Source organism: Mirounga angustirostris, unplaced genomic scaffold, assembly GCF_029215605.1.
Source record: "Mirounga angustirostris isolate CCGP_5_RB_7025 unplaced genomic scaffold, mMirAng1.0.hap1 SCAF_1, whole genome shotgun sequence".
Lineage (NCBI taxonomy): Eukaryota > Metazoa > Chordata > Mammalia > Carnivora > Phocidae > Mirounga > Mirounga angustirostris.
Window position 1 is genome coordinate 92,227,060 of NW_026991709.1, and position 24,309 is coordinate 92,251,368.

The 24,309-nt window shown below is 42.6% G+C and overlaps 1 long non-coding RNA gene across 2 annotated transcripts; it reads right to left on the reverse strand.

The window, feature by feature from the left end:
* Window positions 1-698: 698 nt before the first annotated feature.
* LOC123863620 (uncharacterized) lies at window positions 699-24,091 on the reverse strand. Of its 2 annotated transcripts, none has more exons than XR_008505035.2 (6): window positions 23,981-24,091; window positions 21,919-22,170; window positions 11,839-11,917; window positions 10,701-11,184; window positions 4,641-6,479; window positions 699-4,271 (listed from the first exon to the last, which is right to left on the reverse strand). It is a non-coding gene; the product is annotated as an uncharacterized LOC123863620 (long non-coding RNA). The 2 variants fall into 2 exon arrangements; XR_008505036.2 differs by having other exon boundaries at window positions 701-4,271; window positions 4,641-4,714.
* Between the last annotated feature and the right edge of the window lie 218 nt (window positions 24,092-24,309).

Sequence of the window (24,309 nt, forward strand, 5' to 3'; positions counted from 1 at the left end):
GGATTCCTTTTTTGTTGTTGTTGTTATGAAAAGGACTGACCAGAAACATCCCAATTTAATTTCAGCTCCTGATAAAATATCGGGGGTGGCAGGTGAAGGACCCCCAGTGTGCAGCAGACTCCGGGGTTCCCAGCACATGTGTGTTGAGGGAGCAGAAGAATGGAAATTTTTGAAAGAATCTCTTTTTGAACTTCCTTAATCTACTCTGAGTTTAACAAGCGTAAAAATATGATGTTTTACCGAAACCTAAATATCACTGCTGATCTAAAAGCTTGTAATAAATGAAATTAATTAGAAATGAGTTGATGTCCTTTTCCTTACTGCTGGGCACTTGGATCACAGGGATTGAAATGTTGTTCCTATGAAGCATATGTTAAAGTGCGTTTTTTCCTCTCGCAGTGAGTATTTTTAGACCGGACATTAACATGCAAATTATATGGATTAAGCTCTCCCCCACCCAACCCCCCCCCCAACCTTCTTAATAGCCTGTGAAAAGTCAGACCACAAAGGCACAAAGACGGTCTTATTGCTTTTAACCTTTGAGGAAAGGGGCTGCGCCTACCACTCAGAGTTTACTTGGGTATCAAACTCAAAAACATACCTATGGTTCCAAGAGGCCTGGCCAGATACACACTCCCACACGCATGCCGCGGTGCTCTTTGGACTCTGCTATGGAGACGGCCTGGAAATTAACGACACAGACGGAGAAGGACACAGAGGGGGACAGGGATTTCTGAAATGTCAGGGACTCCCTCCTGGGAGCACTTTCCTAACAACTTGTCAGGGGCTTTCTCTGTGGCACTGAAGCTGGATTTTCCCACAGGTAAACTGGGTATTCAGTGCATACTACCGATCTCTGCTTTTCTTGGAAGCCCTAGTGTGTGATCTGGAGCCCAAGTGGGGCTCGGGGGTGTCACCCGATGTTGGTTACTTCAGCTTGAAGGCCCTGGACTAGTGCTGGGTGTCGAGGGAGGTGAGGTCTGGTGCTTCCAACAGTTCCTGGGTCCCAGCCTCACCTGTTTCCAAAGGGAGAAATCTGATTCCTGTCATTTCCCTGCTTTAAAACCAACTTCAGACCTTGATTACCCATAGACAAAGTCTAAATGATTTAGTATTGCATGAAGAATCTCAAGAAACTGGTTCCAACCTATGTTTCCTTTCTCCTTTTTTGACACTCATGACTTGTTTGCCCCAAGGACCCTATGTAGTCAGCCATCATAAACCTGGACAAACCTTCCCGGACCCACCTGCTCTACTGACTGAGCCTGGCAAACTTGTCCATGGAACCCACACGACTGTTAGCCATTGCCCAACTCCCCCGAGACTTACGTAAAATCTTTATTGTGACAACTTATTCCATTAGAGCTTGATTAATTTCTTACATTTCTGAATCTTCTACAAGACTATGAACGCCTTCAAGGCAGGGTCTGTATCCATTTCTCTCTGAATTTCCATCTTCCACACAGGCCCTGGTAAGGGCAGAGTTATTTTGGTGCAAGACATACATATTATACTCTAGTCATAGAGAATTTGCTCCTGTCCTGGGGACACACAACTAAGAAGTGGCATGACCCCAGGGAGGGTCTGCTGGCCCTCCCATCTACTCTGCCTGGGATTTCATCTCTGTAGAAGGGTAGAAGTAAAATAAGGTTGAATTTATTTCCTCCCTGCAAATAATGTCAAGTCAAATAGGAAGGCGACGTTGAAACATTGAAACACGACTGCTGGAGTGGGAGTCAGTCAAATTGGATTCTTGCCCTACTCTGACACTACCTAGTTGTGCAACTTGGGAGAGATCACTTGGCCTCTCTGACCCTCAGTTTCTTCATCTACAAAATTAAGAATTTGTCCAGGGTAATATTATTTTATTTTTTTTATTCTTTTTTAAAGATTTTATTCATTTATTTGACAGAGAGCGCACAAGCAGGGGGAGCAGCAGAGGGAGAGGGAGAAGCAGACTCCCTGCTGAGTAAGGAGCCTGATGTGGCTCTGAGATCATGACCTGAGCCAAAGGCAGACGCTTAACCAACTGAGCCACCCAGGTGTCCCATGGGGTGATGTTATTTTCTAAGGCATATCCATAGTCGCCTATGGGGCAAAAGTCTTCAAGGAGGGGTTGAAGAAAAGGCAAAGTGAAAATGAAGTGGGTGATCCAGTTGTTCAGACACAAGGCGATTATGAAAGTGCCCAATACAGGCCTGGTGCAAAGAGTCCCCAAGAGATGAGAGGTTTATTCCTCCCTGATGCCTTTATTTCTACATCCCAGCATGGGAAGTTCTTCTTCCCTACCCTGCTACTGTGGGCAACCTTTGAGGAGGTAAGCACAAAGTAGTGGGAGGTGCTTCACAAATGTGGGCCTGTTATGGGTTGAATTGTGTCACCTAAAAAAGATATGTTGAAGTCCTAATCCCTAGTACCCCAGAATGGGACCTTATTTGAAAACAGGGCTATTACAGAGCTAATCAAATTAAAATGAAGCCATTAGGGGTGGGCCCTAATCCAATATGACTGGTGTCTTCATCAAAAGGAGAAATTCGGATGAAGAGACAGACACACAGAAGGAAGATGAGGTGAGGACTCACGGGAGGAAGATGGTTATGTGGCGGGGTTGATATTTGGCAAACACCAGAAGCTAGAAGCAAGGGAAGGTTCTCCCCTGGAACTGTCAGAGAGAGCCTGGCCTTGCCAAAGGCCTTGATTTTGGACTCCTATTCTCCAGAATTGTGAGCCGACACATTTCCGTTGTTCTAAGTCACCCAATTTCTGGCACTTTACTATAGCACCTCTGGGAAACGCATTGAGGATTCAGGCTGAGCGATGGGGGCTGCACAAGGGGGCATGTGTGTGTGTGTGTGTGTGTGTAGTTGTGTGTGCTGGGAAGTTGCTGCTGCTGCTGGAAGGTACTTCCATCATGGGCAGGTAGTGGATGGGCCCCTAGGAGACTCAGCCGACCCCATTCATCTAAAATGACTTAAACCCATTAGCAGATACTTCACCTTTCTTCCTCCTCTCTTTGCTCTTCTGTCTTTCTTTGCCTTACTGCAACTCACAAACCCTCCCTCACCTCCTCTCTGCATTGGCTCTTTTAAAAGGGACATTTTATTCTGCTGTTTACTTAGAAATGTTAGTACTACAAAATCTGGCCTGGTTGAAGAGGCCTCCAGTGAGGGAGGGAGACAGGCCTCCTGCTTGGAGGAGATTTGGGGAGGCTCAGATCCTGGTGGCACCAGTAAAAGGAAGCCAACTAAGGTAAACTTCTTCTTCTTCTTTTTTTTTTTTCCCCCAGTTCGTAAATCCTCCTTGTGAAATGGCATAATAGCTGCTGTATAAGAACTCCACTGAAATCCCCCCTCTGGAATCTTCGGGGCGCCTGACCTAACCCTCGCCCTCCGCACGGTGGAGGCCAGAGAGGCCTCCCTCTGTGTCCCTCATCACAGCTTTCCCCTGGATCGGGGCTGGGGCTGCTTGGCTTGAATGGAGGATTGTTCACTGGAGCCAGCGACCGGCAGAGCTGCCAGTCCCAACACTTAAAAAATACAGTACTGCTTTTAAAGTAGAGGAGAAGGGCATTGAAGCAAGGGCGCAGGGGTTCCTTGTCAAATACACTGCCCATCTGTCCCAGCTCTCCTTGGAGGGGAGGGCCGAGGCTTCCCGAGGCAGAGGAACAGTCAGTCCCCCGACCTCCACCGCCAAACCAGCAAGATTGGGGCGGGGATGGGGGAAGGAGGCCGGCTTCAGCTCCGAGCTCTCCAACAGACCATTTCCTGGGCCGATTCGAACTGATAGTTCCTTTCCCATGAGCTCACTCTCGACGCTGGCATTTACAGAGTAACTATGGCTGAGATGCGTGCCGCGGACATCTGGCATATGCTCCGAGTTCAGTGCTGGAAAGAGAGGTCGTTTCCGTGATTGAGATCGCGAAGGCTCTTTCGTACTCCATGAATTGGTCGAGAAATTATACCCATAATTTGTCTACTGGGACGAAATGTAATTATAGGATTAAATATTCACGTTTTAATTATTGGAAAGACATTCATTAGTGAACGATTATTGAGATATTTTCCATATAGAGTGAAATAGGAAAACCTAAAGAGTGAAGCTTCTCTGTACTCGCAATGAAATCATTTCATTGGGGCGCCTGGGTGGCTCAGATGGTTAAGCGTCTGCCTTCGGCTCAGGTCATGATCTCAGGGTCCTGGGATCGAGTCCCGCATCGGGCTCCCTGCTCCTTGGGAGCCTGTTTCTCCCTCTGCCTTTCTCTCTTGCTCTGTCTCTCATGAATAAAAAAAAAAGAAATCATTTCATTGTTTGTTGCAGCAGGAATATTTTTAGAAAAGGACTGAAATTATTCAGTTGCCTGAGTGACTTGACCATCATTGAATAAAACCCTGGCTAGGAAGCCAGACTGCTACTGGTGGTCAGCTTCGAAATTCCCCAGGAGTGTATGGATACAAAGAAACTAGAGATCCCCTCAAGAGGATTGCTTTTGTGTTCCTGGTGATGGGTAGAGGGCAGAATGGATGGTCTCTGACTATTCTCTGGGATTCAGACAATTCTCTTAAAAAGGAAAACAAAACAAATCGAAGGCATTGTTGTTCATGAAGTGCCAGAAAAGGGACTCTCACGTGGGCAGAACCTACCTTTGCTAAGCCACTGGGAACATCCTTCATGAAATGGATTACAGGCAAGCATTAGGAATGGCTCTTCTGACAGTCTTAAGGACAAAAGAAACAGAATATAGAGATAATAACATCTTGATTTTCTAGGTGAGCTCCAGGGGAGACAGAAGCAACGTTACCATGAGAGAGCAGAAGCCCATCACAAATGGGTCCCATAAAGGCAAAATTACAAGACCACAAACACACCTCATTGAAAAGGAGGTGCAGGGCGCCTGGGTGGCTCAGTCGGTTAAGCGACTGCCTTCAGCTCAGGTCATGATCCCAGGGTCCTGGGATCGAGTCCCACATCAGGCTCCCTGCTCTGCGGGAAGCCTGCTTCTCCCTCTCCCACTCCCCCTGCTTGTGTTCCCTCTCTCGCTGTGTCTCTCTCTGTCAAATAAATAAATAAAAAATCTTTAAAAAAAAAAAAGAAAAGAAAAGGAGGTGCATTTTCCTATTGTTCCAAGTATAATGTAGGGGAGGAAGGTGGAGAATAATATTCAAGGCATCTGCAAAGGAAATGAGCCTCCAAATCACCTTTTTTGGTGCGTTAGTCTGAAAGGACACCTGCCTCACTCATCAAATAAGCAGTTTTTTCAGCCTCTTTTTTTACAAGATCAAGCCCCGCTGCTCTTAGGAATGAATCAGAGGCATTACATTTACCACAAAAATAACTAATTGAAGGAAGTGATTTACCTCTTACTTATTTTATCACATTAGAAGGAGCAAAGATTCCAAGTAAGATCGAATTCTTGCCTTATTGATCACGTCTGAATGCTGACCATGTTTTTACAAAAGAAACAATGCTATGTTCTCAAATTCTCAAAATGAGTAGGCCAGAATTACTTAATCAAATCTATAGTAGGAAGTGCAGAGCTGAACAATGCACTAGCTTGTGTGTTTTGACTTCGCTGTCTCCATGGTAATGTGCACGAACAAATTGAAAAATATGAGCGATTTGTCTTTAGGGTGGAACTTGCCAAATCTTATTTAGTCTAATTAGTTTTTAAATTAATGATATTTTAGATGGATAAAATGTTTTCCCAAGAATTCTCATGCAAAAAAATGGTCGTATTTACTGACTTTGGTATAATTAAATGTTCATATTTTTAGAGTAAACCAGTTGTGGAGTGAGAATTACTAACAGTTGCATAAATTAAAGTAGTAAGCATCTCAACAAGGGCTGTGTTGGTAAGAAGCTGAAACAACCGTTAAAAAGTGAAAATTTTAGTTCACCTGATTATTTGGCATCATGGGAACCCCAATTCTTAAAAGATGGGAATATATTTTTAATTAAATATTTATCTTATTTTAAGCAAATCCTACTAGTCACGGAGGCTGTGTCCTCAGGGAATTAACTGGAACACAATGAGGGGCAAAGCCACTGGAATCAAAGGGGTGTTAAAAGTTAACACTCGGAATATCAATGTCCAAGAACTCTCAAACCTGTTCAATCTCGAATATCTAGAAACTGTCTTCGATCAATGGCCAAAGTGAGGTACGTAACCCTCTAGCTGCCGTCGTTTAAAGACCATGAGCAAAAGCGTAGAGAAGAGCTCAAGAACGCAGCTGCTGTTCTGGGGACCAAAACCACAACTGGTCCCAGGAATTGGGTGGAATATGCAGGAGGCACAGGGAACACCTTTTGCTCTGTAAGATTAATGTGAAGTTACCTAGAGTTATGGAAGAGAGGTTGGTGAAGAGTCAAAAAAGAAAAAAAAAGTGAAAAACCTGAGCTTTGAGCGCCTGCAGAGACACAGCCAGAGCCTTCTCTGCAATCGGTGTTAAGTGTCTGAACACAAGGAAGCCAACTGCATGATCCTGCGAGAAGGAGCAACAGACAGTGGGACTGGCATTATGGGAAAGGAAACAAAGCTGCCCAAAGGAGAGAGAAAAGTCCCTGAGCTTCTTGGAAGGTCTTTCACATTTTGTCAGTGAGGAAGGCTGGAGACCTCGTGGAAGAAATACTGTGTGTACTTTACTATGAACACGCGTGCCCACGCGCGCGCGCGCACACACACACACACAGAGGAGTTTGTTCTGTAGTGTACTGGCACCATTCTCAGTTAATAAAACTTCATAAGGTTCCAAATGTTAAGATTATATTGTCAAGAATACACAGCTGATCCAGGAGTCTTGGACAATTTTAATCAAGATTCTGCTACTCGGGGCGCCTGGGTGGCTCAGTCGTTAAGCGCCTGCCTTCGGCTCAGGGTCCTGGATGGAGTCCCACATTGGGCTCCCTGCTCCGCGGGGAGTCTGCTTCCCCCTTGCCCTCTGCCCCTCCCCCTGCTTGTGCTCTTTCTCTCTCTCTCTCAAATAAATAAAATCCTAAGAAAAAATGAAAAAAAAAAGAGAAGATTCTGCTACTCAAAGTAGGCAAACAAGCCACACAACCCCTGTTGGGGCACTGTGCCTGAAACAATCCTGCACTGCAGTGTATTTCCTGTCGCTCTGGGCACTGTCGCTGTGGACTCCCGTCCCGGTCAGCTCACAAACCAGGAAGCATTCGTTCAACAGTTCGACTTACCAATACATGTATCAGTAGTGTTTTCTGGACTTCAGAAAAGGCTTTTAAAATCACCATGCTAAATATAAAAACTGAAACTGTAATGCTTCCAGAGGAGAACAGAGGAATTTTTGCAACCTTGGAACCGGCAAAGTTTTCTTAAATACAAGACAGAAAGTGTTACCCATAAAAAAGTAATAAATTGGACTTCATCAAAATGAAAACGGCTCATCAAAAGATACTGTTAAAAAATAAAAAAGCAGGGCGCCTGGGTGGCTCAGTCGTTAAGCGTCTGCCTTCGGCTCAGGTCATGATCCCAGGGTCCTGGGATCGAGCCCCGCATCGGGCTCCCTGCTCCGTGGGAAGCCTGCTTCTCCCTCTCCCTCTCCCACTCCCCCTGCTTGTGTTCCCTCTCTGGCTGTCTTTCTCTCTGTCAAATAAATAAAACCTTTAAAAATAAATAAATAAAAATAAAAAAGCAAGTCACAGACTAGGAGAAGATATTTACAAATGTATGTCTCACAGAATATATAAAGAACTGATACAATCCAACAATAAAAATAAACTCAATTTTTAAAATGGGCAACCACTTCACAAAGGAAGATGTACAGATGGCCAAAATGGCCATGGAAACATAGCCAATATCATCAGTCATCAAGAACATGTAAATAAAAACCACAAATAATAGGGGCGCCTGGGTGGCTCAGTTGGTTAAGCGACTGCCTTCGGCTCAGGTCATGATCCTGGAGTCCCTGGATCGAGTCCCGCATCAGGCTCCCTGCTCGGCAGGGAGTCTGCTTCTCCCTCTGACCCTCCCCCCTCCCTTTGCTTGCTCTCTCTCATTCTCTCTCTGTCAAATAAATAAATAAATAAATCTAAAAAAAAAACCACCCCACAAATAATATATCATTTCACACCCATTAGAATAGCTAAATTTTACAAGACTGACTTTACCAAGTGTTGGTGAGGATCTGGAGCAATTGGGACTCTCATACATGCTGGTAGGCATGTAAAATGGAGTGACCACTTTAAATACAGTCCCACAATTGTAAAACTAAGTGTATGCCTACTCTCTGACCTAATAATTCTATTCCTAGATATTTACCTAAGAGAAATGAAAACAAAAAGATCTGTATAGGAATATTTATAACAGAAAATAAAAGGGGGGAGGCACCTGGCTGGCTCAGTCGGAACAGCATGTGACTCTTGGTCTCAGGGTCATGGGTTCAAGCCCCATGTTGGGTGTAGAGATTACTTAAATAAAAAAAAAAGAATATTTATAACAGCTTCATTCATAATAGCCTCGAAGTGAAAACAGCCCAGGTGTCCATAAACAGAAGAATGGCTAAACAAGTGTGTGGTATATCCATTCAAAGGAATACCACTCGGCCAAAAAAAAAAATGGAACAACTCCTTATATATGCAATATAAAGCCATTATGCTGAGTCAAAGAAGCCTTACTCCAAAGAGTACACATGAGAGGATTCCATTTATATAAAGTTCTAGAAGAGGCAAAACTAACATATGATAAAAAATCAGTGGTTGCATATGGTGAACGAAAGTGGGGATTAAGTGGGAAGAGGGAACTCTCTTGGGGGAACTTTCTGGCATGACAGGAATGTTCTGTATCTTGGTGAGAGTTTGGGTTATATTTGCCTGGATTCATCTAAAGCACACTTAAGATTGGTGCATGTCACTGTATATAAATTATATCTAAAAAATCTATAAACGAATACTGAACTCTAGTCAGTGAGATACATGCTGAAGTGTTTGAAGTAGACTGAAGTCTGCAACTGACTTTGAAATGCATCAGAAAATATGATGAATAGATGGGTGAATAGAGGAACAGATATGTGATATGGGATAAAGCAAATTAGCAAAATGCTACTTGTAGGATTTAGGGGTTAGGTACTCGGAAATGGTTGTCCATTGTACAGCTCTTTCCACTTTTTCTGTATATTTGAAATTTTTCATTAAAAAATGTTGAGAAAAAAATATATACACCTACCCTATGACCCAGCAGTTTCATTACTAGGTACTTGCCCAAAAGAAATGAAAAAAATATGTTCACACAGAGACTAATCCAAGAATATTTACAGCAGCATTCTTTGTAATAGTTCCAAACTAGGAACAACCCAGGTGTCCATCACCAGGAGTACAGGTGTCCAAATTGTGGGTGTACATATACACTGGAGTGGTACTCAGCAGCAAAAAGGAATGAACCACTAATACGTACAGCAAGATGGCTAAATCCCCAAAGCTCTACGTTGAGCCAAAGAAGTTAGAGACAAAACTCAGAAACAGGCAATCAGACAAGGACTGCCTATAAGGGGTAGGAATTGATTGGAAGGGACATGAGACAACTCTCTGGGGTGACAGAATGTTTTATATCATGATTGGGATGATGGATTTACGGATGTATACCTTGATCCAAGCTCACTGAATTGTACACTTAAGATCTGCACATTCCTGTATATAAGGTTTACCTATGGTGGGGGGAGGAGGACGGCTAGGGAAGAAAGATCCCAACTTGTAGGCAGCATTGTCTTTCTCTGTGTGACTACAGATGACAAGTTAGAGGCAATCGAGAACTCTGAATAGGAAGGGGCAGAGGTGACGGATTCCATGTCGGGAATCCAACTCTGAATAGTGGGATGGGTCTATTCTTTGAGACGTCCTGAGATAGGAAAAAAGACACTCTTAATATTTCAAGGTGTTGTAAGATGAGAGAAAATAGTAATATCTTAGTGAATTTGTGGACAATATAGATCTCAGCCCCAGCTTCAATGGTTCAGGACAGGACGAGAGCCACACTGGTACCTTTCCCCTTTGTCTTAGGAAATGTAGAGATTCAGTTCCAGTGGGAAACTAGCTGTCAGAATTGATGGATGAAAATCATTGCCCTTTAACTCTCCCCAGGCCCTCTCTCCGAGTCTATCTGATACGTAAGGCGAAAGAAGGTGGGCTAGCTGCTTTGTTTTCCAGCCCTCAGCAGGTTGGAAGCAGCAAATTAGAAATGGGGAGGAGACAGTGAAACAGCCAGAGGCCGTCACTCAGACAGCAAGTGCCAGCTCACAGCAAGCACAAAGGATGAAGTGAGGGGAGAAATATAAAAAGCCAACCTAAATACTCAAGCACACAACTGTAAGTGGGGGATCCCCGCAGCTCAATTTATTTAAATACTCCTCAGTGCACTGCAGTGTTTTACGGATCGGTCTAGAGTCTTTCTTAATGTCCTAAAAGAAGAACCAGGAATGTGATGGCATCATTATATTACACATTTTCTAAGGAGTCAGAGAATTGCTATCTTTTCTCAAATTTTTAATGCAATGCAATTAGAATAACATTTAAACATTTTTTGATTAGAGGGATAAACTCTACTTATTAAAAAAAAACCACTTCTGTAAAATACTTATTCCCTGACAACAATGAATAATACACTTTTTACTTCTTAAGATTAATGAAGGTTGACCCATCAAAATCATACAACGTTGGGTGATAATATCTTGATAAAGAAAAATAATAACACTTACCTCTGCTACCAAAGCTGAGGTCTTGAACTTTCTCTCTTTGCAGACTTCTGAGTTGGTGAAATGACATCCCTATTATTCCGTAAGGGCTTTATATATTGAGACACGTCTTGGAATGTCTTTCTTCTGAATGTCAATCATTAGATCAGACCTTGGAAAACTTTTTTAGCGGTTTTGTGAAAAGACGATCCATTTTGTGCTTTTTTTACTGAGTAGTGTGATGGAGCCTGCTCCTACCGAGTCGCGAGAGCCTACTGTGGCATCTCTTCCCAAGAGTGAGTTCAGAGACTTTACATTGTCAGCTTGAAAATGGCCACGGTGGGAGTATTTGTACCATGAAATCAACAAACACTATAAATCACAGTTATTTTCTTTTCTTTTCAGGGAGTTGGTTGTTAAACATTTACCAGCACACCACTGGTTATATCTGATGCTTTAGATATGTTGGATGGTCTTAGATTCAATTGCCACCACCTATGGCTCTTTCCTAAATAGGAAATGTAAATTGTTACAGCTGGTCAGTCCTCAGCACAATTGGCAAGGTAGGAAAGCTTGTTTTGTTACATTTTATTGGGATCCAGACAATCCAGTTGAATTATTAAATTATTTGAGCAATGGTGACAAAATAGATGGAAATGTGCTGAGTATAAAAGAGAAGAAAGTCTGTGGGTCAGTACTGTTATAAAATATGATCCTTGCTTCAAGAAATCATATCATTTGTCAGATCCTTATAGGGCTTGGAAGAAATAGACAAATAATGGAAGCAAATATTAGGCTTCATATTTAGATTAGAAGTGGATCACAAGCTTCCACAGAGACAGTTGTCTTTATCAGGGAGTGTATAAGCCCTTCTATTATCTGGATATTTGATGCTCTTGAGATAGGCAAGTTCATTTAAAGCACTCACTCTACCAGTGAGTAATATTTGTGATTGTAGGGAATTCCTAAATGTCATTGCTTATGTAAATCCAACCTGATGACTCTTATAACCTATTTGGGATTTTGAGCTTTGACGTGTGCTGACCTGTAGGCACCTATGTATTTTGACCAGGTTTTATTTCTTTGTAACAACCATGAACCAATGATGAGGGCCAGAGCTGTCATTATAGGGGGAAAATTGTTCAAATAGCTTTTTTCTTACCTCTTTAAAGCTAGAAGAGGACTATTTATATGCTTTCAAAGAGATCGATTGGCTATTCACCCCAGTCTCATATTTGATCCTGAAAAGCAACAGAGAATTTAGGATGAAAAATATCTGTTTATCTAATAAATTCTGACACTTAATGCAGTCAGTTCATCAAATTCTCCAAATAATTCCATCCAAAAACTTGAATGCACAAGTGTTAATACTGAGTGCCCGCTATAAGCAAAGCACTCTGCTGGTCATTACAGAAATATAAAAGGATGGCCGAGATATGGTTCCTGCTTTCAAGACTCTTTAATACATAGTGAAGGATAGACATTTAGCCTGTTATAGTCAATTGTTAATTTACAATTTTTTAAATACAATAAAATATTCAACTCCAAAGTTATGAACAGACTATTTCATGATCAGAAATATTTGAGAAAGTACTGGAATGTCTACTTCTTAAGGGCAGGAGCTTCTCTATCACGGTTTCAGCTGTGCCCTGTGATTATTTATCAAGTGTATTTGTCCAATGAATCTTGTTGTCCCTTTGTGTTATTTTTATAAACATCCATGATCACTGAGTCTAAAAGTTAATACCTAAAGATCGCTCAGTAGCAGGATGTCAAAAAACTACGTTATCTCCTAGTGGTCTATGCTATAAAGTTTTCTTAAAGTATTACTTTTTTTTTTTTCATTTTTCAATTTTAGTAGGACACTCAAATTTCATGTGAAGAAAAAAAGAATCAAAATGACTTGTCATCGTGCACAAAATAGCAATTCTACCTTTAAAGTGCTAATCCTATTACTTAAATGTTCTTCATTAAAATAACTTTATGCTTCCCAGGTATTAATAAATATTGAAATATATACAGGAAGAAAGAAATCTGAATTTCATATAAGTGTTTTCATAATTTGCCAACTTCCTCAAATTGGAATTTTATCAGAAAAAATAGAGAACACAGGAAAAAAACTGAAGCCAAAAAAAGGCATATTGAAATCAAGAAAAAAATTGGGTGAATCCCAAAAAAGCTCCCTGTGAATGTGCCAAAACATTTTAAAATCTCATATGAGATTTCATTTCCCCTCCGACGTGATTGATTTAACTCTAGCCCAACAAACGGAGCGGCGAACACAGGCACTAAGTCTTTAATGCCACAGTTGACCAGAAGGCAAAGCCATACCCCATTCTCAGGAAATCTTTGCTGCCCCGCTGCCCACCCTCAACACAAACCTCTACCTTCTCACTCCCACCTCCCTCCTATGCTCACCTCCCACCCCTGGCAAACCAAAACAGATTCTTTGGAGGTCAGCCATACTGGGCCATGGCTTTCTGTTCCTTAAGAACTTACAATACACGGGTGCCTGCCGACTCTTGGCTTCGCCGGGGTCCTGATCTCATGGGTCCTGGGACTGAGCAGCCTCCACGCTCAGCAGGGAGTCTGCTTGGGCTTCTTCCCTCTGCCCCGCCCCCACCCGTGCGCACGCGCACGCCCACTCTCTCAAATAAATAAATCTTCAAAAAAAAAATTTACAGTACAGTGAGGCAGTCACTTCGCCGCTCTGGGCCTCGGTTTCCTCGTTTGTAAAACAGGTGAAAATATCTGACCTTCCTGACTCACGGTTTTTCTGAGGTTCAATGTCTTGATATGTGAGAAAAAGACACACGAAAACCCTTTGCAAATGTGGTTACTGTTTATTCCAGATTATCTAATTTCCGAACACATTAAAGAAAGTTTAGGTTTATGAAACCACATGATTGCAGGGCCTTTTCCCTTGGCTATATAGGGAAGTTCCAAAATTTCCCATGTTTCACCCATTTTATTACGTTACTTCATTAAGGGCAAGGTTGAGTGGGTTAGTGGTTAGGTTATGGGACTAGGCATAATACTTCCTGCATTCTTATCTGACTTGGCCATTGTTTTGTTATTGCCTCAGGGAAAATCTTAATGCCTTAATTTGCTGTAAAAGCAAATACATATCAGGGATATTTACTTTGAAAAAGGGCTATGAGACTTTGAATGGATTCATTTGAGAGGGCTTTCTCCGTGAATCTTGTTTTTTGGAGCCAAATTATATTGTGTAATTCAAAATCAATAGAAAAAGAACTAATTTTAATTGAGTTTTACTTCGTCTTGAGCACTGTGCTTACATTCTCATTCAGTCTTTACAGGCGGCAAGGTATATAACATTATGGCCATCCTTACAGATAAGGAAGGGGAGTCTCAAGAATTTACCCAACATCACCAACTATGGGAGATAGGGCCGGGATGAAAACTCTCTCCTCTCTAATGTGAAATCCCTACTCACTTTCCTAAACCTCTGCTCCTCACAGTGTGGTCTGTGGAGAAGCAGCAAGGGAACCATCTGGATCTAGTTAGAAATGCAGAATCTCAGGCTTCACCCCTCTGGCTACTAAATGACAATCTGCGTTCTAGTAAGATTCCCACATTAAAGTTTGAGACTCCGTCGCAAGACTACCTGGCCTCTCAAAGTGACTGCTGACATAATTGCTTCTCTTCACAGCTGACCTGGTTTCTGGATGAGCCCCTAACACCCACACATACCCCCAAGCCCCCTACACCAGCTCAAGCCCAGGCAAAATTAACCACAGCTTCTCTTTAGATATGGCCCTGGTTTATTCCACCATTATAACCTCCCAGGATTGGTTCATAATTAAATGCATATATGACCTTTTTCTGTGCTATGGTATACACTCTATGAGAGCGGGCTTGGTCTTGTCCATCTCTGTATCCTGTGCCCCTGTGACTTAAATTGGGGTTGATTAAATTAATAAATTAGGTGGCACTTCTCTAGTGTCTCAAATTTTTCCCTTTGTTACCTCTTTCCCAAATGTAGCCACCACGCCTGACACTCCTCACTCTGAGAGGCTCAACTATTATCAGTTGAAAGAGCCGCTAATAAATCAAGCAGGCTGGGGCCTAACCCACCCCCTGGAGAAAGCCTACTGTTGAGGAATCTCAGTGCCAGGATGTTTTTCCTGTCTTTGCCACTAAGAAGCCTCATGACTTGGCAAGTTCTTTCAATTCCCTGAATTTCCATTTCCCATCAAATCCAGATGAAGTTTGATTTCTAAAGTACAGGGGTTTGTCACCTGTTATGATCTGCTCTTTGCATTTCCATCACCCCCAAACCTTCCAACCCCAGATCTGCTCTTTATCCAAAGCCCTAAACCAAAAGAGAGGGAAAAACAGGGAAGAAGATGAATATGTTTCATAACTGATCTTAAGCCAGAAAAGAAGGAACCTGAGGTAAAGTCATTTACTGATGAACTTTTCTTAATCATGACCATTCCCTGTTCTGGCAGCAATTAGACACTACTCCTTGAGTATGCTCCTTTGTGTTTGGTACCTGGATGTCCTCTGCAAAAGATACTGAATTGGCCAGTTGTATGGAAAACCGTGAGCAGTTGTGGAAAAATAGAGAGAGAGAGAGAGACATGAATATACCCTCAGCTCTCTATAGCAATGCTCTACTACACTGTGTCAATGACACGGTGGGGAGGCCTCTCCAATCTTTGTTATTAATAAGGGTTATAAGAAATGAAGTTTGCAAATGATTTACTCTCTCTCTCTTTAAAGTATCAGAGTGGATTCAAGTATCCCGGCCACTATCACTAATTTCTATTACCTTTGCTTTTTTGAATGAGAGAAGGAAATGGAGTTATAGAGAGTGCTGAAGGAATATCACATGACCAAGACCTTATCTCTGCCACAGCTGTGAAATCCAGACATGGCCAAAGGGTTGTGTGGTTCAGACTCATGTGAATGTCATTTCTCTTGTGTGTTCTAGGAGTAAAAGTGTTGAGACATGGTGCATTTAGGAATGTTAACATCATAGTTTTGCAGACAGAGATGTTCCTTGTGAGGTTTTCATGACCTGTTGAGGAAAGTAACATGTTTGGAACACAATCCAAGGCTGAACAAAGAGAATGTTTGGTATTTCTTTAAAATGCTTTCCAGGGGCGCCTGGGTGGCTCAGTCGTTAAGCGTCTGCCTTCGGCTCAGGTCATGATCCCAGGGTCCTGGGATCGAGCCCCGCATCGGGCTCCCTGCTCAGCCAGGAGCCTGCTTCTCCCTCTCCCACTCCCCCTGCTTGTGTTCCCTCTCTCGCTGTGTCTCTCTCTGTCAAATAAATAAATAAAATCTTTAAAAAATAAAATAAAATAAAATAAAATAAAATAAAATAAAATAAAATGCTTTCCAACAGGGACACGTGGGTGGCTCAGTTGGTTAAGCATCTGCCTTTGGCTCAGGTCATGATCCCAGGGTCCTGATCAGTGGGGAGCCTGCTTCTCCATCTCCTCTGCCCCTCTCCCTTGCTTGTGCTTTCTCTTGCTCTCTCTCTCTCTCTCTCAAATAAATAAATAAAATCTTTTAAAAAATAAAATAAAATGCTTTCCATTGGTAAAAGAAGATTTGGTAGTTATGGTTTCTCCCACTACCATTAGGAACAGTGGCTTTTAAATTATTTTGACTGTGACATACAATGAGAAATACATTGTCCAAAGTAACCATGGAATATGTGTATTATATAGAGAGAGGTTTATATATAATTATATATTTATATATCCATATGTAATGATTTATATATGAGTGTATATAGAGATGAAACTTAAGTTTCACAAAACCGTGCTTACATTACTGTGTTAATAATATTTTTTATTCTATTTCAGTTTCTAAAAAATGCTGAATGCAATCCACTAAATTGATTTCATGACCATTAATGGATTGCAGCTCCTAGCTTGATGATATTGCTTCAGAGATAGCCTACTTGTATGGTCGTGAACAGTTGCTTACTGCCAATTAGCTGAAAATGATTGATCTAGTGTCCTAGATTGTTCATGTCTAGTGTTCACAGATATGGGCTAGAGTTCTGGACAACTGACCATGACAGCTGCCTTAGCACTAGATGACTGGTTTGACCATGATTAAATAAAAACACAGCTTTACATTTAGTGGAACTCAATACCTTCTACAAAACATTTAGCCAAGTAGCTGTTGTTAAGGCAGTCAGATATGTTGTCCTACTTTATCCCAAATTTATAAACCACTACACTACTGTGTTGATCAAGTCAGTTGAAAAGAAAACATCATCGAGACAGAATTATAACATCTCAGTGTGCATTCTTATGAATAAGGCAGTGGCTGGAATTTCAGTGTTGTGTTTCTCTAGCATATGTAAAAATCTAATATAAAAGGTTATGATCCTCTTCAAACTCTTCTTGTCTATTTTTGCCTCAATGGGAGTCCAAATTGTAGACTAACAGCTTTATCTTTTAAGTCTTAGAAGTTTCAAATTCTACATCATCAAGATGGGTTTTTATGTGTAAAATATTTTTTATTCTACTCTTGAAATGTTTCTATGCTGAAAAAGCTTTTCTAAATTTTTGTCATTTGTGTTAATTCACTACTAGTTCTCAGTGTGATTTTCTTCAACAAAAACAAATAAGAAGAAAGAAAAATGTTGCTTTTCTTTTATTTGAAATGTGCTTCTTTTCTGGAAGTTCCTTTAAAAGCCACTCTGAGGTATAGGCTCTAGCACCATATGCCAGTTCTGACCAGTGGAACCCAGGAGACAACCACTGCAGAATATTAGAGCGACCTGCGGTAACTTTATATAAATGCAGCAAAGAGCTTTCTAGAGGTAGCTAGGCTACCTGGCTGTTTTGGAGGTGGCACATGGTTTCTGCATTATGGGATGGAAACTGGATTTTGTGATTTTTTTTTTTTTTAAATCAAGCTGATTTTGGCCTTGGGGAAGAACTGAAGGCAGTGCAGCTGCTTAAGCAGGAATATTTTAGTTGTGTTTTTTTTAAGTTTATTTATTTTTTAGTAATCTCTATGGGCAATGTGGGGCTCGAACTCATAATGCTTAGATCACAAGTTGCATGCTCTACCGCTCGCTCGCTCTTCCTTCCAAATTTTATTTTATTTTATTTTAAAGATGTATTTTTTTGACAGAGAGAGACACAGCGAGAGAGGGAACATAAGCAGGGGGAGTGAGAGAGGGAGAAGCAGGCTTCCTGCTGAGCAGGGCGCCCTATGCAGGGCTCGATCCCAGGACCCTGGGATCATGACCTGAGCCGAAGGCAGACGCTTAACGACTGAGCCACCCAGGCACCCCCAAATTTTATTTTTAAGTAATCTTTACACCCAACATGGGGCTTGAACTCATGACCCCAAGATCAAGTCTCATGCTCCTCTGACTGAGCCAGCCAGGCACCCCAAGACCTGCAATTTATTTTCAAACAAATATGGTCACAAACATGAAAATAAACTAAATATATGGTATATATATGTACATGTATAATGTATATTATGTATGTATACATGGATATGTTTATTTATGTTCAAGATTAACAAATCTAGGGGTGCCTGGGTGACTCAGTCAGTTAAGTCTGCCTTGGGCTCAGGTCATGATCCCAGAGTCCTGGGATTGAGTCCAGCATCGGGCTCTCTGCTCAGCGGGGAGCCTGTTTCTCCCTATTCCTCTGTGTGCCGCTCTCCCTGCTTGTGCTCTCTCTCTCTGTCAAATAAATAAATAAAATCTTAAAAAAAAAAGATTGATAAATCTAAACTAAAGTTGTTATATTAGTTTACAACTTTTCAAGTTTGAAAATTTTCAAAATAAAAGGTGTGTGCATAGGAGAAACAGTAACAGAGGTGATAATCAGAGCACAGATGTTAAATTTAAAGAGATTATTATTATTATTTAAGATTTTATTTATTTATTTCAGAGAGAGCACAAGCAGGGGGGAGGGCAGAGGGACAGGGAGAAGCAGGCTCCCCACTGAGCAAGGAGCCTGATGCGGGGCTCCATCCCAGGACCCTGGGATCATGACCTGAGCTGAAGGCAGATGCTTAACTGACTGAGCCACCCAGGTGCCCCTAAAGAGATTATCTTTAAATTATATAGTATTATGTAATGTTATACAGTACCTATTTTAGGGCTTTGAACTTAGGAGGGATTTACCAATTTTTTAAATAGCTCAGATTAAACTACTTTTCACCACACTGTAAGAACATGTCAAAAATGCCTCTAGAGGGTTCAGTTCCTTTCCCACCATCTTGGGGCTGTGTGACTCCAGTATCCACTGTCTCACCCTCGACTGGAGGCTGAGGGAAAGGAAGATGAACTGTCCCCTACATTCTCTGTGCAATGTGCTCCATGGACCAGCAGTGTCTCCATCCCTGGGAGCTTGTTAGAGATGCAGAATATCGCTCTAGCCCCAGACCCACTAAAGCAGAATCTGATTCATATGCACCTGAGTTTTGTCCCTGTTAGAATAAAAATGGGCTAAAGCCATTTACCTGCATTAAATGTCTCCACGATTGCTTATAAGTCAATGTAAGATAAAGAGCCAAAAAGATTTCTTAGGACTTAGTCTTTTTCTTTGCCAACACTTAAAAGAGAAATGTTTTTTTAATTAAATATAAGTAGCTTATTTCTTCAAAACTTTTTTTAAATTGTGGGTGATAGTGATTTTCCACATGTGAACTAAGTATCTCCCATAATTATTTTGATCATAGTGACAGAACATTTTTATATTATAGGTCATATAAACTAAAGGTTTCTTTAGCCCTGGAAAATACTATTCTAAAATAGAAAATATTACCAATTAGAATGGTTTAGTTTTAAAAATATAAAATTATGCCGTGGGTTGTAAAAGTTTGCTGAAAGGTCTTCTTGGCATTTATAATTCTCTTCCCAGTAGCCCTTTAACTAGAGACAATTTAGAAGTAGTTTGCTGAGAGTTCAAGAGTTTAGAAATGTTTTTTCCTCCCTTTTCTTATTCTGCAGTCTGTGCTACCATGGCTAAGGAAAACGAGAGGAAAAGGGGCCTTCTCCTATCTTCTGCAGTCTCTAGTCTGGGTTGAAATGCAAGGCCTCTGTGGTCTCTGCTTCAGGAAGACAATCAGAGATGCAGATGTATTTGTGACTTGGAGGTTTTCATGAAGTCCTTGTTAGGATGAAAATTGTGGACCTTCTTCTGGGTAAATATGTCCAGTGTAATTATTAAACTTTAAAAATGCCAAAAAGGGGCGCCTGGGTGGCTCAGTTGGTTAAGCGCCTGCCTTCGGCTCGGGTCATGATCCTGGAGTCCCTGGATCGAGTCCCGCATCGGGCTCCCTGCTCGGCAGCGAGCCTGCTTCTCCCTCTGACCCTCCCCCCCCTCATGTACTCTCTCTCTCATTCTCACTCTCTCAAATAAATAAATAAATCTTTAAAAAAAAAAAGTTATAAAAATGCCAAAAGGAAAAAAAACCCTAACAATCCTCACATTTGGAGCCTTGCATCTGGAAGCCTCTTTCTCCCCTTAGGAAATATTTGTGGCTCTTTGTTCCTGTCAAGGAGGAAAACATGCTTGTAAATCTCACCCAAGAGAAGGCATATCTTTGCATCCACCACATCAGGAAGGGATAGATACAATCCCACATACATATGCCAAAGTCTCCAGAAATTTGACCAAAGGCTGGTGGGGGAAGGAGGGGTGGAATTATGCAAGAAAAGCAACCCAGCCTGGCAGAAAATTTCAGCGAGGAAGTTGTCTGTGCCAGCCTTGGTCTCAAAGAAAAATACTCACCCTCTTAAAGCTGCTAAGATGGCAAGGAAGGCAATGCCTTCATTGGCCATCCAGACCTCCCTGGACAAATGGATGCCTCCAAGAGAAGCCAAAGCAAACGTCCCCCGACACAGTGGACATACGTTTATATGCACAGAGGCCAGTCCTGTGTGTCAGGCAGTTCCTTGCAGTGTGAAAGGAGCCAGGGAAATCATCCCAAAGTTTCTCTGACCGCCTATTTCTGGATGCCTGAGATTCAGCCATTATTGCTTCTTTCCTTTATACTCACCCTAAAGTTTCCTTACAATGTTAACTGACCCTAGGGTAGGGGGGCATTGTAGAATTTCATCCAAAGTTCTTTTCTATCAAAACCTGAGTTCTTGCTCCTAGCACAGGGACCCCTGAGGCATGAATGAGAAAGGGTGATTTTCAAGCAGGTGCATCCTTTGTTCCTGTTGCCCACTCTTCCTTCTTCCTACTTCTTTTTTTTTTTTTTTTAAGATTTTTTATTTATTTATTTGAGACAGAGAGAATGAGAGAGCGAGAGCACATGAGAGGGGGGAGGGTCAGAGGGAGAAGCAGGCTCCCTTCCGAGCAGGGAGCCCGATGCAGGACTCGATCCAGGGACTCCAGGATCATGACCTGAGCCGAAGGCAGTCGCTTAACCAACTGAGCCACCCAGGCGCCCCCTTCTTCCTACTTCTTAAGAGGGTTGTGAACTGTTTTTACACAACACAAAGTAGTTTACTCTCCAGGTGAGGCGGATGGGAAGAACTGAGATTAGACAGTTTATTCTCTGCATTGTTTGCTTTCCGACTGTGAGAATGGGCTCGCCTGGAATTCCTTAGAGCTGCCCCACCATGACTGGAATCCAAGACTGTCAAAGTGGTTTCCCCCATTTTGGGGGGCAAAACCACTTCTTGAATGGAAGCATCTGGATACCAACTGTCGCCTTATCAGTTAGGGACAGAGTCGCACCTGGGGTTTGAGAGCGTGCCAATCAGTCTGCATATTTTAAATGCCCTCCCTCACAACCTCTACAATTATAATACTTTATACTTAAAAGTTTCCTGAGGTGAAACCCTGTACTTCAACCAGAAGTCTCAAGGGAAGCATTTATTGCATTAGTCTTAAAAAACCACTCTTATGATTCATTAAATGTTACCTGGAATATTTAATTCCTGCCATACATAATTTTAACCATCCCTTCAAAACAATTTGTTTTCTTTTTTTTTTTTAATATTTTATTTATGAGAGAGAAAGTGAGAGAGCGTGAGCGGTGGGGAGGGGCAGAAGGAGAGTCAGACAAGCAGACTCCCTACTGAGTGCAGAGCCCAACATAGGGCTTGATCCCAGGACCCTGAGATCATGACCTGAGCCAAAGGCAGACACTTAACCAACTGAGCCACCCAGGCGCCCCAAAACAACTTGTTCTCATTACCAGGCTTAATGATCATCTCCTCTTGCCAGAATCACACTGACCCTTCGAAGGAAATTTTGAATATTACCTCAGCAATATGAAAAAGAGCTTGGCAGTTAAAGGTGAACTGGGGAACCTCTGCTTTGTTGGTTCTGTGTAGCTCAGACTTGGGATTGAGGTCTGTCCGTGTGAGACAGGTATGCACACACACCTCATGAAGTCGTAAGCTGGGAAGTCTGAGTGGCACCGATTCATACTTCCTGGCTTGTATTTCAGCTTCCAAGCCTCCTGACCTCAGGTTTATGCAGCATGCCAAGCAGGAACGATCTCTGACATCAAGCTGGGAATGGCAGTGGAACATTTGAAAAGCATCTAGGACTCTTGAGAAAACCTCCCTCTGCACTGCGTCTTTGGCCCCATTTGCCTCCTTCAGTCTTCTCTTCCTGTCTCCTGGGACATCTTCCTCCCTCCTGAGGTACCTCCACTGGCCTGTACTGGTCCCCCCGCCCCCCCCCCCCCCAGCTACCCACACTGTGTCCCATAGTCTTTAGAGACCACTCCCCTTGCCTCAACCGCCTGTCCCTTCCCCTTTCCCCACCCTTGCCCCTAACTCAACTTCTGTTCTAGTTCTTCCTTGCAAGCAATATTATAATAACCAATATTTTTTGGCACTTGTGGTTTACAAGTGTAGATAATTATGTTGAGCACAAACAACCCAGTCAGGATGGTATAATTATCTGCGTTGGGTATAAAAACAAATGTAAGGCTTGGGGCGCCTGGGTGGCTCAGTCATTAAGCATCTGCCTTCGGCTCAGGTCATGATCCCGGGGTCCTGGGATCGAGCCCTGCATCAGGCTGCCTGCTCCGCGGGAAGCCTGCTTCTCCCTCTCCTACTCCCCCTGCTTGTGTTCCCTCTCTCACTGTCTCTCCCTCTGTCAAACAAATAAAATCTTTAAAAAAGCCCAAAAAACAAATGTAAGGCTCAGAGGGCCAGTGGCTTGTTCCAGTTGCAGAATCATTGATGGATTCATGTCATTCTGTTCTGCCTGTTGGGCCCCCACCACCAATCGTGCAGGCTCTGTGACTATGCAGGCTATGGCATCTTCTCTACATTATGCTACCCAGGCTTCCCAACGTCCAAAAAGACATGAGAAATCTTCTTTCTTGGGCTCCATTTTCTGAAGTCCATATATACATGTACTTCATGGATTGTATGAATCCATGATTCACGGACACTTGGATTCATCTAAGTATCGATGTCATCTCACGTTTCTTTATCATCCCATGACAGCCTTACTCCTACTATAGATAATCCAGTATCTCCTCAATCATTTTTAGGTGATTGTATTCCTTAGAGAAGGTAGCTTCTGGGCCAAGGTGAGGGTTTAGATTGGGTGGGGTGAATGGGCCACCTGGGTTCTGACTTTGAACAAGGCCTCACTTTGGGCTCTTCTGTAGGCATAAGGGCAAGAGAGTCTCCTTTATGCAGATGCCTGGGAGGGAGGCGAGGAGAAGGATGGGGAAGGAATCCTGGGACCTTTTTCCAATCTGAGCATGGAGAATAGGGGCTGGGAGCAGCTGTTGAGGGCCTTGCCTTCCCAAGTAGCTTCCCGAGACTCATGATTCAAGTAATGCTGGATCAAGTCCTGGCTGGAAAGATGTAAGGGAGAAGTGTGGAGAAAGGCATCTCCAAATTTTGATGGAAAGAGCCAGCCTCCTTGCAGAGGGAAACTTAAAGAAGGCCCAGCTCATTTGTACCTTTGAGGGAAGCAGCAGGAAGGGGCATGAAAGCAGCTCTCCCTCAGGAGAGCAGGAGTCACTCTGAATTCTGGAGGCCTGAGAGGGATACCCAAGAGAGGCATCCCAGACTCCCACAAAAATAACTTGGGGCCTCCTTCAGGTGGGGAAAGGCCTAGGTCTTCCAGCTATATTGGAAGGAGCTATCAATGGTAATATGACAATATGGACCTCTATTATCATCATGAGCCGACTCTTGGGATGCTGAGGTACAAATATGGAAGAATCTCAACATAAATTCTGGCTAACCTTCCAGTTTTTCATAAACACTATAGCAACTGCACGGTCCCAATTACTGTTTTGGAAAAAAAAAAAAAGTATTTGTCCTCATAATACAGCATAATACAACATACCTGTAGGTAATGTTCCTTGAGAATGACTTCCCATCATAGACTGCCAGCTTTCTCAGCACCCTCAGGCAAATGGTGGAGCAGTGTGTGGGCCAGCCCACCCTCTCCCGCCCCTGGCCTTGTAACCTCTGACAAAGTCCCCTGTGGAACAGAGGCACTTAGGCAGGAGGCGGTACTTGGCTCCTCCTGTAGAGAATTGAGACAAAGAAAATGAGGGGAAAGTGAATTTTCTACTAGTGTATTTCCTCATTCTTTTTCTTCATGGAGGCTGTCTGTTCAGCCCGAAGACATGGCTGTGTGAAAGAGCAGATGCACTGGAGCTCAGCCAACTG